At 35.9% G+C, this 17,397-nt stretch overlaps 1 protein-coding gene across 1 annotated transcript in view; it reads right to left on the bottom strand.

Moving 5' to 3' along the window:
• LOC117330910 (filamin-A-like) overlaps positions 1-17,061 on the bottom strand; it is a 134,307-nt gene extending 117,246 nt beyond the window's left edge. Inside the window, 1 exon segment of the mRNA XM_033889466.1 lies at positions 17,004-17,061. The gene's annotated coding sequence lies outside the window, so the exon portion shown is untranslated.
• Between the last annotated feature and the right edge of the window lie 336 nt (positions 17,062-17,397).

Here is a 17,397-nt window from a genome sequence, read left to right as displayed (position 1 = left end):
ATGTTGAGCACTTTTGACACCGTAAAATCCACTCGCAATGAAGTTAATAAAAAAATCAATAAATAAATAAATTAATTGACAAAATAGTAATTTTTATTTTCAAACGGAAAATGGCTATTTAAAGAGAAGTGAAAGTTAAACATATAGAACAAATTTATTTTATATATCAATTCAATTTTTGAATGTTTATGAAGGCTATCCCTGAAATTCAGCATTGTATATTTAGGCTGTCCCGACGATTTTAAGTTATTTACACTAATGCTGTCCTTGCTTTCCACAGGAAAACTCGAGGACAACTTACTTCCTGGAGGGGCTGTATGTCAACCGAGTAAGATATTGAGGGAATTCCCTTTAATGCAAGTGTTTGAGCGTCTGACTTGTAAGCCAGAGGTCCCGTGTTCGATCCCAAGAAGAAGCATTGAAATAAATATAATATATAATAATGACATTTGATACAAAGATTTTGATGTCATCCTGGCGGATTAATCAAAATAATAACAACTTATAAGTATGCATATCCTGCATTAGCTCGCAACGAGGTAGATAAAACAAGTGTTTAACCCCAACAAACAAGTATTAACCGACAAAGAATGCTAATAATCCATTTCGGCGAAAAAACACACTTGAACATTCATTATGGACCTGTCATGCATATTATATAGATAAGAGTACCTATGCACGTGGATGTACGAATGCATTCATATGTACATGAATCCCGGACATGACGAAGGCATAAAACGCTGTCTCACTCGGACTAATTCCATACTTGTGAGAGGTTGAGACTAGGGGGTTGATGAGTACCACATGTTTTGACCTTCAACCATAAACTGATAATAATTTCATCTGTCGTAGGGAATGTTACGGGAGATGGTAATGGGGCACGTGCGACAGGGAGATAAGTTTTCAAGTGTTGCCGAAAATTAACGAACATTACCGAAACTTGATATGTCATATCGGGTTTATTTACATAATAAACTGCTAGCAGACGGTCTCCCGCGAGAGTCGTATCTGTCTGTAGAGTAGGTGACGAGGGAAGGGCGTGTGTGTTGGGGGGGGGGGGGGGTCTTGCAACACGTCATACGGTGCATATCGCCACGGAGTAGTCCTTTATAGACACATATGCTGTACATCCATACATCTTTTACTTTTAACTGGAGGTAAATTGCTGTAATGCAGTCCTAACTTAGCTTTTAACTTAACTTGTACTGTGACGCAACTAAGAAATTATCATGACCCACTCCCCAACACTTACGGGAACAAATTTGATAAATAAGATAAATAAATGAAACAAATTCCCAAACATTATTATCGTCACGACTACAGGCGGCCGTTCCTGGCCAAACATATAGTTCGTGGAAATAAACAAAAAGTCATCAATTTCATTTCAACATTTTCGTCAATACATTCCATCGCGAGGATATTCATCTTTTACACAACATAATTATCATTATTATCTGAAAACTTTCTGTTTAGTTTGATAAGGTAATGTAGTGACAATGCAGTACAAATGAAAATGATATACATGTACATACATATGAACATATAAGAGAGTTTATGGACTGAGAGCCTTTGTGATTAATTACAGTTCAAGTGGCTAGTTAGGTCATATCGCACGCGACACAATGAGCAGGTGTGTTTCTCACGGAAGTGATTAAGTTTAAGTCATTGATAAATCTTACACGTCTGTTAAGAATTTGAACTTTAAGTGCATGAACCAAGTCTAATACTGAAAAGAAAATGGATCTACTGTTCAATCGGTATTTTGTTAGCTTCAAAGTGCGTGAAGATACATTATATATTTTCATGGTTTTAAATGCCAAAACTAATTTCTGCCATCAAAAACTTATTTGCATGAAACAGACATATACAATAGAAAAATTTCTATGCAATCTTTTATTTTTAAGCTTGATGAAATTAGAGTGCTTTTCTGATTAGCTAATTTTAAAAATATGTTTTCCAGCAAACTTTTAAACAACTTCAGTCAAAGTCAGTATCTGTTCACTATATAGTCTTCTGAAGATTAAATGCTGCGTCCGGAAAACCGAGAGAAGGGTTTCTGGATACTGGAGTTCGGATAAAAGAGTTGAGGAATTTTCTGGGTTAGTAAAGTTTACTAAATGCGAGAAAACTTTTTGATAACAGGAGATCGAGTTCAAACAATTTACAGAGACTTCTGGAAAAATCAAGAGAGAGACAGTATTGAACGATGACAAATCAGAGAGTTTCCGAACTAGCACAATTCGAAATTTCCTTACATTCTTCAGACCGTCAGCATCTTTCTCATTACATTTACAAGTCGAAATTCGTACTTAACCTTTTTTAAACAAATAATTGAACTTGAATTTTTCAACAGGGAGTTTGAAGTTATTCTTAAATGCATCTTTATAACTTTATTTCGATTTTTCGTTTTTCTTCCTCCTTTTGGTTGAACTAAATTTTTGTCTATTCATTTCCTTGCAATTAAAGCCATATGGGGATGACATTGACGACTGCACAGCCATCTACCGTACAATGAGCATACATATCCTAGAATTAAACAAACAAACAAACACAATAAGATTACTGGTTCTTACTATGTAAGCATAACGCTCAAATATGCACATCGTATCTGCATCGCCAGCTGAAGGGCGAGGTATTATCTAAGTTACCGGAAATACCACGATCCCAGCCGCCTGAGGTGTTTATGTAAAGTCAGGAAAATTCATAAAATACTTTTATATCTCATATTAACACCACAACAAAGTACTGTTATACAGTCTAGTTTTAACTTATTGATCACATCCGCACTTGACATGGACAGACTCGCTATTAAGTCATTCTTGGCAAGGTTCGTTCACGACTCCTAACCGGAAGTACGTCATTGTGCCCGATTTTCCTTTGGTATGTCATTGCGCCGTTTACCTTTGCTTCAGTCTATGTAGAGGTAGAGATGGCTAAATGTATATAACCATCCGTCTAAGTAATCTACTTAGCCAACATGAACCAAACATACCTGTAGACATTCTAGTGTCAAGTAAATTAGACATTTATACATAATACCGTACGAAATCCGCTATTGAGGACAGAGAGGAGTCTTGGCATTTCATCTAGTTTACTGGTAGCAGGGCCACTCATATAAGAGCCATTGGCGGGGAGGGGGAAGCAGTGTCACGGGAGGGAGTACTGTGAAGGAGGAGGTTGGACTAATTCGATTTACTTTTCTTCTAATATGTATTTGGTTTATGGCCGCATCAAACAGATACACGGCAAACAGCAGACCTTTACAATAAGTAACAACCACTAACAACAGGGCTAGATTGTCTAAATATATATAATTGATTGTGACATAAGGGATATAGTTGAAGTTTTCCTCATCTTTCTGCATCTTCATTCGGTCTATAAAGGGGGTATAACTGGGGGTTTCTTATGTACCCAGCTTATTTTGGGACATAATTGACCATTTCTACTTCAGAGAGCCGTTGACTGATTGGAAACAAAATTACAAGTAATTTAAGAGATGAGTAATGGCAAGTAACATATTCAGACACCAAACGGATTGTCGTTTATATTTTTTTTATATTAGCCATCTATTGTTATGAAATGATTTATTCTCCAATTTCTTGCCATATTTCTTTCTTTTTTTAAATACGCTCATGTCAGGAACCTTCCGTAGGGGAGATAATCGGGGGTGTTTGGTGTCACCAACACACTGCTGTATTACTGGCGAGTCGGTGTATACCTCACGGTATTCACAGTAAATAAAATTCGCGTATTCACAGGATATTCTGGCTAGAGATCGTTAACATTCACAGGAGGTAAAAGTGCGCATGCATCTGTTTAGTTTACAGTGATAGTAGTGATTTGCTGCTGACATATACAACCAGCAAAAACAAAACCTATCCAGATAGCAGCTACGCCAGTAACCTTAAGAATTACGCAAGTGGCATTACAAACGTATTGTATGCTCAATGTTGATTTCTCTGTTTAAAAGTACCCCAAACACTGTAATCATTATACCAATCATAATATTTTCAATGTCAGTAAAAAATGAAAACTATAACGATTAGAATTATTGTATCGATCACCAATAGATCAATAAAGGTCTATCAATCGGTTAATCATTGATCACAGCTACAGTTAGGTTGATAGATATATCGATCACGGAATTATCAATATATCGATCACGGAATAACCCTTATATCGATCATGGAATAACCAATCTATCGATAACAGAATAATGAATATATCAATCACGAATTAAACATTATATCGATCACGGAATAATCGATATATCGATCACGGAATAACCATTCTATCAATCACAGAATGACCAATATATCGATCACGGAATAGCCAATACATTTATATTAATCATGGAATAATCAATTTATCGATCACGGAATAATCAATATATCGATCACGGAATGACCAATACATCGATCACGGAATGACCAATATATCGATCACGGAATATACAATATATCGATCTTTGAATCATTGATATATCGATCACAGAATAATTAATACATCAATCACCGGCAATCCACTAGATCGATCACAGCTACCAATACCGATATACCAACACATAAAATATCTGATCTTAACAAACATTTTGTTTGAACTCCCACAGACTGAAACTGAGAACTGGCGAAGTCTCTTTCAGATGTTAGTAGAGCTAGATATGTATGCTTAAGTTATAACAGGTTATGACGTCCGATCATATCAGGAAATTCCAAATCGAGTTTGCAGCTGCCGAATAGCACATGAATAACAAATAAAGCACCCCTTCCCCCTAGACCAGCTACATCAGCAGTTTCGTGTGCTTGTTATGCATTATAGTGCCCATAACAATTTGTATCCTAAGTGTATGTTGCTGAACCCAAGAGAAATCGACACCAGGGTGTCAGGCGCGATACGCCGGAAGTACTGTCAGCTTTACTCAAACGCTTACATTAATTAACATTTCTCATGAGAGAATCAAACACAGAGATGATTTTTGTAATTTGACATTGCGGACTGTTGTTGAGCTAGCCGTGTTTTGAATGGATAATTATACCGAAAAAGAAAGATGAAAACAGTCAAGAATTTTTAGACGTCGAAACGAAAGGGAGGGTAGCATGGACGTTAGGTAGTTATTGCAGATTAACACGAGAACAGAGCAACAAAACATGAAAGCATCATACACTTGAACAACAAGAGGAGATATAAGAGAAAACAGAAATGTAATCCCGTTTCAGAGGAAGTCAAAACGTCAGGGCAACACGCTTAAGTCTGATCACCAAATCACAAAGAACAGTTACGAATGTTTCCGACATAAATGTGACACCAAATCAAAAGGTGAGCGTCATCGGACTATTACGTCGAAGTTAAAAGGAATGGCAGCTTTATAAACAGCAGGAAGTACATCAGGAAAGGTCACACTTAAAGGAAGAGAAACATTGTAAACAACAGGAAATACAACTGGAGGAGGTACTAGAGGAAATGCCAAACTAAAAGGAAGAGCAACATTGAAAACAACAAGTGGGGTTGAAGGCAAACTTAAAAGGAAGAATGACATTATAAACAACAGGAGAGGCAAGGTCAAACAAAAAGGAAGAGCAACATTGTAATCAACAGGAAATTCAACAGGAGGAGGTATTAGAGGAAATGCCAAACAAAAAGGAAGAGCAACATTGAACAAAATAAGTGGGGTTGAAGGCAAAATTAAAAGGAAGAATGGCATTGTAAACAACAAGAGGGGTTTCAAGAGGCAATGTCAAACAGAAAAGAAGAGCAACATTGTAAACAACAGGAGAATGTGCTTGAGGAAAGGTCAAATTAAAAGGAAGATCTACATTGTAAACAACAGGAGGAGGTGCTAGTGGAAAGGCCAAATTAAACGGAAGAACAACATAAACAACAGTATATAGTTATGCACTGGAACAGCAGTCCAGTTTCTATATTCACATGGTATAAAAACAGCTATTGAAAACATGTGATTAGTCTGCCAACCAAATGCTAATTTAAAGGTCCAAAACTGTGGGAACTAAAATTATTTCCTGAACACATATAGACAATGACAGTCCAAAATCGAGTTTTAATATTCCTTTAAAATTGAAACATGTTGGTTGTTTGTAAACAAAGCTTTGTCCTCTGCATCCAATACAATTAAACAAAATTGGAATGGAATGGGTTAAGTAATGCCTTTGTTCATTTTAAAACATTATGACAATAAATAGTGATCAAGAGTTTTTTTGAACCAGTCATTATTTATCACTTTCATGTGGCAAATTATTTTCAGATAAAATTATGTCCATATATTTCCAAAGAGAAAAGGTGGAAATAACAGATGCTGGCAGTTATGTATTTATCGAGGCAATCTGTCAGAACAATAACGACTATTCAGGTTAGCACCACAGGAAGCCATCCCGCAGCAAATGAAATCGAAGCCAACTTCCTCACATACATGGAGACTTCCGGGTAGTGTCGACTAACAACAGGTGACCAAGTCTCAGCTTCCGTCAATCAGACTGCAAGGTACAGCAATTGACACACAGTCGGATACTTTATAGCCTTTGGCAGTGAAATATACCAATGTGTGTCTTGTAAACAAATTTACTTCAAAATAAAGAAATGTTTACTTTTTTTTTACATTTTAAAATTAACCGGAAGTGAGAAGTATTAAGTATGTGAAAAATGTTTTAATATGATAATACTGATACCTGTTTCGTTTTATCATACTTTTTATATAATTCAATTGCCTCTTTCCTGTTTTAGTTACCATGACCTTCACCCCTGATTGCCAAACATATTAAAATAGTTCCGGCTGAGGTAGCCAACCGGGAGGTGAGCCGGTACAGACAGTCTTACAACAAAGTTTATCGACTGGACAACGGTCAGACAAAATTATTATTTCCAAAGCTACATATTATCAGACAATTAAAAATATATTCCATCCCATGATAGTAGTGTAATATCATATATATTGAGTATAGATACACACAACCCACGCACTACCTCAATATAAATTGTAGCCTTACGCCGGCATAATAAAATGTAATTCCACATAGTTTAGGTATTAAAGAACATTTTGCTTACTTTTTGTTAGATGTCAGTCTTCGGAACCGAACAAAAGTGCTGGAAGGTCAATGTTCCTGGAACCACAGTCCCAGTTCCCGGTTATCACTTACTACTCCAAGATGTATCGGAAAAGAGAGGTATTTTCTTAGATTGTTGGTGCCTAACCTCCCCAATTCACGCTTGCAACCGGTAGTCCAAACAGGGGGTGTTTTATAAATAATCGCGTTTCAGATTGGTTGTTCGGGAAAACCCGAGAGAGCCTGGACGAACAGTTGATAGTAGCGATAACCCAGACCACGTGTTATACACATCTCTCGTTGCGCATCCTCGTTCCCATATTTGGGGAGGGGGTGTAAGATGAGCTGTTCCTTCTCTCTATCTTACATACAGACTGTAGTGTGTGGTGTTTGTGTGTGTGTGCCGTATTACGATTTTGTCAGTCTAGTCAACATATACTCATCGTGCGTTCCTCTGCCCTTACAACACGGCTCAAGCACGCGAGCACGCGCGCGTACACGATCTAGTAGGTGTTTGGTACAACATTGGCTTTGATTGACAAACTTTCATCTCTGTCCCAAGTGTTTCATCACTGAAGGAATATCGTGGAACATTTCAAATCGATGACTCGTCTACCTTGGTAACAGCTGAGGAGTTTTCGGGAATACCACGTTCGTCGTCTGCTCCCTGGATTAAATTTGGCGTATAGATCTATTTTCATTAATTTTATACCCTACATTTGTTTGTAAGGAACTAAAAACAGTGCACTAATTGTTTATATATAATGCTACTCAAGTTCACAAGGATAAAAAGCTTACAACGCTAAATTAAGTAGGTTTTAACTACATCCGTTGGATAATGAGGGTGTAAAGCATAGTTACGAGCTAGTTGGGACGGTCATACAACACGTTCGATGGGTGATGGATATTTTCACGTTCGTCCGTCCAAGATTTTTGACACTCTCAAACATCAGATACACACTATACATGCTTGCGCAACCGTCCCAGAGTCGTCTGTTATCGCTGAATAATCTCTCATAAACATCTTAACTTCATACTGGGTCGGAACATCGTCGCAAATGTCAGGGTAAAAAAGGGGTCGTTATTTTAACACAACTGTGAGCTTCTTTAAGATGTTTTGATAGTAATCTGTGAATTAACTCGCCCAGTACTTGAAATACTTGATACTACAAAAGTGTATTTACATAAACACAGTTAGCTTGACTCTGAACTAGTCCAGTAACGGACAAAACATCTCTACTGTATAGCGTTGATGTTACACAAGTTATAAAATAACTGTAGAAGAATGTATATCCTCAGTAAAACAACAACAACAATCGACGACAACAACAACAATCGACATGTAAATAGAATGTTTATCAGCCTTCCATTATATTGCAAGCATAAGATTTGGAATTTACGTATTACCAAATGAAGGTCATCAGATTATTTTCATAGTCAATATGAAACCAATCAGGATGGCATGTAAATCAAAACTCAAAACTCAAAACTCTAAATTAATTTTTGTTTAATTTTGCTGGAAATATTTCCTGAAAACCATAATCATCTGAATGATTGATACAAAGCTATAACATGTGCTTCTTTGGCAACGTGCAAAGCGTTGGCGTAACGTAGTTCAATATGGCGCCAAAATAACCTTAACTATTGTAATGAGATTTGCAGTCCTGTTAACACAATGTAGATGGACATTGATTTAATTGGTAAGACACTTTATCAATGTGAATTACGTGAGTCAAAACACGAACTGTAAAATATCCCGCACTTAACACAGATCTTTTGTCGTGGGTGGAAACGATATCATGATAGGCGTCAAACCACACACCTCGATGTCTATATATAGCACTTAATTGTATTCATTAACTAAATTTTGACGTCATTTAACCAGGTTAATGGTTTTGTGACGTATGTTGGAATAATTATATTTCACAAGGCCAGGTCACAGTGAGCATCCAGCTATGGGTCACTCATTTCCGGTCAGTATTTCCGAGGTCATGAACGGGTCAGTACGATTTCTCTGTATGAGGTCAGAACTTCTCAACTAAACACAGTGTGTATCTATATCTTCAAGTGTATATAGATTGCAGCGAACAGCCAGTTTTGTCTTTTCTTATTGTACATCACTAGGTTGGACCAAAACCCATCAGTTTTTGTTAAGAATTATTCCACTAAATTACTAATACTATATTATCACCCCCTAGTTTGAAACTTAGGATCAGACATATCCTAGAGCCCAAAATCATAAAGGCTCATTTTATTTATAATTTTATATATGCTAGAGACCGGGGGGGGGGGGGGGGGGTGTCTAGTATAGTACATGTCCTCAAAAAGACCGAAAGTTAAAATACAAAACATAGAGGCGGGCACGATATAATTCTTTCGGGATGGAAATTTATCTATTCGCTGTTTAAAAGATAAGATGTTAAGCTCAAACTTTTGGTATAGTATGAAATTATAGAACAGCCTATTCCTGTTTTCAATTGATCATAATAATTACTCTTTATCGGAGATAAATTGTGTGTTACATTTGTTTGTGTATGTTATACTGACCTTTGTGACATGAGTTTTATGCTTTCGCAAATACATGTTTGTGAGTTACACTTTTGTGAGTAACACTTTTGTGAGTAACACTTTTTTTTTACACTTTTGTGAGTTACACTTTTGTGAGTAACACTTTTTGCACTTTTATGAGTTACACTTTTGTGAGTAACACTTTTATTTACACTTTTGTGAGTTACACTTTTTACACTTTTGTGAGTTACACTTTTGTGAGTAACACTTTTTTTTTACACTTTTGTGAGTTACACTTTTGTGAGTAACACTTTTTACACTTTTATGAGTTACACTTTTGTGAGTAACACTTTTTTTTTACACTTTTGTGAGTTACACTTTTGTGAGTAACACTTTTTTTACACTTTTGTGAGTAACACTCTATTTTTTACACTTTTGTGAGTTACACTTTTGTGAGTAACACTTTTTTTTTACACTTTTGTGAGTTACACTTTTGTGTCATAAGTCTAAAGAGTGCTGGGGTTTTCTCACTGGTTAGTTTCGTGTTAATCTGTAGGATTTAGCTGGAGTAACAAGAAATAACTTATTGAAAAAAATCGTGTCTCTCTGTGCTCAAGTCACACAGGACAACCATTTATCTTCCCAACAGTACTGTATCGTATTGTCGTTTCAATTGCAACGGGATTGAGCTGATAATTTATACAAACCCACATTGAATTAGACAAATATTAACTAAAAAATATATATACATGTATATATACAGTAGTAAGATTTTACATCTTGTACAATAAAGAAATATCTAACTAAAGTAAATTATGAGCCAGTGACTGATCCGGCGACCTCATCACCAACTGTCAGTCTGTTACACCGAATGAGCCGTCACGGAAGTAGGTATTGTTTCTTACTTACTTAACATAAACAGAAACGTATTTTTATGATAACACACGTCCCACGTCACGGTAACTCACGTGCAATAAAACCAGAAAATGTCTTTATTATGACAGCTGGCGTACTCGCCACATGTGTGTGAGGGCGGGTTATAGGCCTAGACTTTTCTCTCCATACTTTAGCTATATCATATGGCCCGTGCTCGTCTGATTACGCCAGTTAATTAAGATCTTGGCAGACAACATGTGCGGGTATGCTGTTAAAATTGAACTCCAGACCCTTTTGGCGATGTAGGGGTCCTGAGCACGGTATATAAGTCTATGAAAATCCTATTATAGACGCACGTGCCTCAGATTAGCGTGTAACAAATGACATGAACCACCCCTACAAGATAACGTTAAACGATATCATTGACGATATCATGGCTATCCTTATTACGACAGATCGTCAGATATCTTATTATGTACATGCTCGTATCCTTGATGATTACGTATACCTGTGTGCATATTGTACATAGTTGCTTTATTGTTGCAGAAAAAAAAAATGTCATGTTTCATTGTCTGCTCGTTGAAACATTTTTATTTATTTATTTATTTATTTTGAATGACGGGAAGAAACATTGTGATCTTATTTTGAGTAATAAATTTGATTTCCAAATTAAAAAAAAAAGGCTGCAAACAAATCTGTTTAGGTTTGGTTTGGTTTATTTTGTTTAACGTCCTATTAACAGTTAAGATCATTTAAGGACGGCCTCCCGTGCGTGCGACATGTATGCGTGTGGTGAGTGCGTATGTGTGTTTTGGGAGGCTGCGGTATGTTTGTGTTATGTCTCCTTGTGATAGACCGGATCTTTTGCCGATTTAGAGTGCTACCTCACTGAAGCATACTGCCGAAGACACCCAGCAGCACACCCCACCCGGTCACATTATACTGACAACGGGCGAACCAGTCGTCCCACTCCTAATTTGCTGAGCGCCAAGCAGGAGCAGCAACTACCATTTTTAAAGACTCTGTTTACTGTTACCCTTCCATCTGTTGTTGTTGTTAGAGGGGGGGGGGGGGGGGGGGGGGGGGTATTTTTTTTACCTATCCTAAACTTCGCGGAGTTTTTAGTAAGAGTCATGATTGCCAATATTTCCTTTATAAAATATTATCAAAAACATATCTACTTGTCTACCATTTGTAGTAATTCCTCTTGTTCTATTCTCCTCCGTTCCGATAACAATCCAATAAGAATTTGCAATCTTATCTTTTCTCTTCTTTCCAAACAACTTTCTTCTTCCAAATGTCTCACTTGACACTGCCTCAATTTTGGCATAAAAGAGTCTAAAGAGATAGTAGTTTCTGCTTCTGCTTAGTGCTCAGCATTTAGGAGAGGCGACGTAGTAAGTATAATGTGACCGGGTTGGGTGTCCTGCTGGGTGTCTTCGGAAGTATTCTTCAGTGAGATTGCACTATAAAGTGACGTAAGTTCCGCGCTATCACAAAGAGACAAATACATGAATACCGCATCCTCTCAAAACACACACCTTCACCACACACATGCATTTATCTCGAACACAAGGGAGGCCGTCCTTAAATGACCATTATTGTTGATATGACGTTAAACAATACTAAAAAATCGAAACTAAACCTGTCTTATGCGGCCATTACCATCCATAGGCACACGTATGAGTGCCACATTTTTATTTTAATGCTTACATTTTTCATGCTGAGAGCTCAAGTGGGTGTGGCAACATTCGAAATTTGTAATCAGTTTCCAATCCGTGACCTGTGTCTAACGGGTTTAACATATTGTTTACATAACACAATATATCTGAACTAATCCAGGGGAGCTAGATGTAAGCTTTTCGTCGTATATTCATAATTTCATTCAATTTTAAAGATAACTGTATTTTTATGTTTTCATGTGACGTAAAACTTCTGACACTGCGAATTTACAACCTGATGGGAAACATTTTTACCGATAACGTTATGATGACGCGTTTCGAGGTCAAGATTTGGTCAATTTTTCTAGATCGAAAAATCAATCAGGAAACGTTTGCAGACTATTGCGCATGCGTAGAACAGTTGAAAGATACAGAGGACGAATTTGATATTATACGTAAATAGGTATTGCTCGTTGATTGGCATTTTCGTAACACAATTTATCAGCATCTACGCCAAATTTTAAGAAAAAATGCATACCTCTACACGATTTTATCTTCTTTAAGATTAATCGTCTGCGCCATGTAACAAATTACTCCCATCTTCACATCATACCAGATAAAAGTAGCTATTTTTTTGTTCTGAGGTATAAAATCCGAAAACGAATACCCACTGCACTTTCAGCATTTAGTTTAATCTTGCCTCCATTCCTTCGTCATTATGATGTACAGAGTAATTATATTTGGAACAGATATCGGTAATTATTCGGTTACAGGTAACATACATATATTATGTACCTGGCGGTTTCTTATCTCCATCCAATTTCCCTGAGTATGTGAATACATGTAGTTTAACTATTAACACGTGTCCGCAATAGCAACGTCGTTATGGAAACTAAATGTTTAAGAGTTCGTTCTTGTAAACTCAATTACGGAAGTACAATGGCTGATTTGTTGACTACTTGAAGCTCTATACATGCGCCAAGTATCTACGCGCATATACTTCAATAAAAGAAATCGCTTTTTAAAAGGAAGATTTCAAATTTTATATTCATAGTTCTTGACAAAAGGTCATGGAAGACGTAATGTCAATGACAGTAAAATATTAAATGACCTATTAAGCCTCTTTCCTTGTTGTTACCGATACATTGGCTTAGCAACCGTTTCCTTGGTGTGCGATATTAAGTTTTGGCTTTACCATAATTTCCTTGAAAACAGATACAAGACCTTTGCCACACTTTCCTTGTTGTTACCGATACATTAGCTTAGGATCCGTTTCCGTGGTTTCCGATATTATATTTTGAGTTTACCATAATTTCCTTGAAAACAGATACAAGACCTATGCCACATTTTTCTTGGTTACAGCTACGATATCTTTCCTTGGTTACAGATACATTATCCTTGTCACACTTTCCTTGGTTACAGATAAAGGATCGTTGTCACACTTTCCTTGGTTACATATACGAGATCGTTGTCACACTTTCCTTGGTTACAGGTACCAGAGCAATGTCATACTTTCCTTGGTTACAGATACAAGATCGTTGTGATACTTTCCTTGGTTACAAAAACGAGATCGTTGTCACACTTTCCTTGGTTACAGATACAAGATCTCTGTCATACTTTCCTTGGTTACAGATACAGAATCATTGTCACACTTTTCTTAGTTACAGATACAAGATCGTTGCCACACTTTCCTTGGTTACAGATACAAGATCGTTGTCACACTTTCCTTGGTTACAGATACAAGATCTCTGTCATACTTTCCTTGGTTACAGATACAAGATCGCTGCCATACTTTCCTTGGTTACAAATACGAGATCTTTGTCACATTTTCCCTAGTTACAGATACAAGATCGTTGTCACACTTTCCTTGGTTACAGATACAAGATCTCTGTCATACTTTCCTTGGTTACAGATACAAGATCGCTGCCATACTTTCCTTGGTTACAAATACGAGATCTTTGTCACATTTTCCCTGGTTACAGATATAGAATCATTGTCATACTTTCCTTGGTTACAGATACAAGATCATTGTCACACTTTCCTTGGTTACAGATACAAGATCTTTGTCACACTTTCCCTGGTTACATATAAAGGATCTTGGTCACATTTTCCTTGGTTACATATATAAAATCTTTACTATACTCTCCATGGGTACAGATATAAGATCTTTACTATACTCTCGATGGATACAGATATAAGATCTTTACTATACTTCCCATGGCTACAGATATAAGATCTTTACTATACTCTCGATGGATACAGATATAAGATCTTTACTATACTTCCCATGGCTACAGATATAAGATCTTTACTATACTCTCCATGGATACAGATATAAGATATTTACTATACTTCCCATGGCTACAGATATAAGATATTTACTATACTCTCCATGGATACAGATATAATATCTTTACTATACTTCCCATAGATACAGATATAAGATCTTTACTATACTCTCCATGGATACAGATATAAGATATTTACTATACTCTCCATGGATACAGATATAAGATCTTTACTATACTCTCCATGGATACAGATATAAGATCTTTACTATACTCTCCATTGCTACAGATATAAGATCTTTACTATACTCTCCATAGATACAAATATAAGATCTTTACTATACTCTCCGTGGATACAGATATAATATCTTTACTATACTTCCCATGGATACAGATATAAGATCTTTACTATACTCTCCATGGATACAGATATAAGATATTTACTATACTTCCCATGGCTACAGATATAAGATATTTACTATACTCTCCATGGATACAGATATAATATCTTTACTATACTTCCCATAGATACAGATATAAGATCTTTACTATACTCTCCATGGATACAGATATAAGATATTTACTATACTCTCCATGGATACAGATATAAGATCTTTACTATACTCTCCATGGATACAGATATAAGATCTTTACTATACTCTCCATTGCTACAGATATAAGATCTTTACTATACTCTCCATAGATACAAATATAAGATCTTTACTATACTCTCCGTGGATACAGATATAATATCTTTACTATACTTCCCATGGATACAGATATAAGATCTTTACTATACTTCCCATGACTTCAGATATAAGATATTTACTATACTCTCCATGGTTACAGATATAAGATCTTTGATATACTCTCCATAGATACAAATATAAGATCTTTACTATACTCTCCGTGGATACAGATATAATATCTTTACTATACTTCCCATGGATACAGATATAAGATCTTTACTATACTTCCCATGACTTCAGATATAAGATATTTACTATACTCTCCATGGTTACAGATATAAGATCTTTGATATACTCTCCATGGATATAGAATTACGATTTTTCCCACACTTTTCTTTTGTTCATATTTTCTTTAGATGTGATACAAGATATTTGCCACATTTTCCTATGCTATAGACAAAAGGTCTTTCCTTAGTACAGGTATATGATCTCTGCAACAATTTCCTATAGTTTCAGACTGAGATATGCCACGCTTTCCTTAAACATGTAGTTACAGATATATGATCTGTCATACTTCCACATTGTGCAATACGTCATAGTTCTACATTGTGCAATACGTCATAGTTCTGCATTGTGCAATACGTCACAGTTCTACATTGTACAATACGTCATAGTTACACATTGTATAACAGGCCATAGTTCTACATTATACAATAAATCATAGTTATACATTGTATAATACGTCATAGTTGCACATTGTATACTACGTCATAGTTACACATTGTACAATACGTCATATTAAGTTATATTGTATAAAATGTCGAATAACACATTGTAGTTACACATTGTATAACACGTCATTGTACATGTTGATAACACGTCATAGCTACACATTGTATAACACGTCATAGTTACACATTGTATACCACGTCATAGTTACACATTGTATACCACGTCATAGTTACACATTGTATACCACGTCAAAGCTACACATTGTATACCACGTCGAAGATAGACATTCTATAACACGCCATAGTACATGTTGATAACATGTCATAGTTACATATTGTATCATGCTTCAAATCATATTTTTATACATGTACTACATTTTGTATTATATCAAAACTCTATAAACGTACCATTTATCTTACAATAATACATTTAGTGCATAGCCTAGGTCAATATCATAATTTGACGTGTTAAAACACAGATGTGAAAATCAGCAATGATTTGTTATTTCTTTACGAAAAAATCATTGTTATTGCTCATGCGGCCTTGACAATGACATCAGGGTAATTGTCTAATATTACATCAGGTATTGAGTACACCCGAATTAAGAATGGCAAAATGGTAATCCGGTTACTGTTCGTTCGAACCACCGAACCACGATATTCCGGTTTCTGTGTGAAGCATATGATCATATCCATTCATTCACATCTCCTTGTGAAGAAAGAGATACATAACAGGCACAAAACGTATATGCGCACATCTTATTTTACCGACGAAGACATTGTAGTATAATATACAGTAAGTAGTCTTGCTCATGTCCGAGATTTTGATTATAGTTGAGAAATCCAGACAAGCAATAAACTCAAGGTAGCAACAGTATATAATTCCACAACATTCACAATAACGTAATAATAATAAGGTTGGTGGGGTGTAGTTGTTTACTTTTTATCAATATTTTCTTTTTCTTTAGGAGATAATCAAAATCCATCAACATCTAATTCACAGACCATAAGTAAAATAGTGTAATCCCGTAATAGATTTCGTCCACAGATTATTGTTTGAAAAAATTGGATGACAGATTTAAAACAGACTAACAAAGACCGATAATCACCAAGGTTATAGTATATAAGTTCTGTATTAAGAATTAATAGATAAAGTATTAATTAATAGTGTTTATAAGTTTGCATTGCCACTTACCCCTCTGCCGGTATCAGCCGCGAAATGGTGGCAGTGTTACAAAATGGAAGCTATTTATTGTATGTTTCATATATACCTCCGCACGTGTATCATCCCCATGGTATGTTACACATGCCGGCGTGCTGGCTAATTAATGTTGTAGTAACACGAAATTCACCAACCACCCACTTGATCAACATCATCTTATTTACCACAGGTATTGGTCATAATTACTGTTTTTATTCGTGTTTCTATATATAGCAATCCATAGTAAAAATAATTTGTGACAATTACCTGTGCTATTTACATTCTTCTACTGAAAAAATCACTTCCAGATAATCAAATCAAGAATTAATTAAATATTTATTCATTTCTATTCAATGTTTTAGTATTAGAAACCTAGCAATTGCATGCT

The sequence above is a fragment of the Pecten maximus genome, chromosome 7 (assembly GCF_902652985.1).
Source record: "Pecten maximus chromosome 7, xPecMax1.1, whole genome shotgun sequence".
Taxonomy (NCBI): Eukaryota; Metazoa; Mollusca; class Bivalvia; order Pectinida; family Pectinidae; genus Pecten; species Pecten maximus.
The sequence above is the reverse complement of the archived record's forward strand: the minus strand, read 5'-3'. Positions and strand labels throughout refer to the sequence as shown.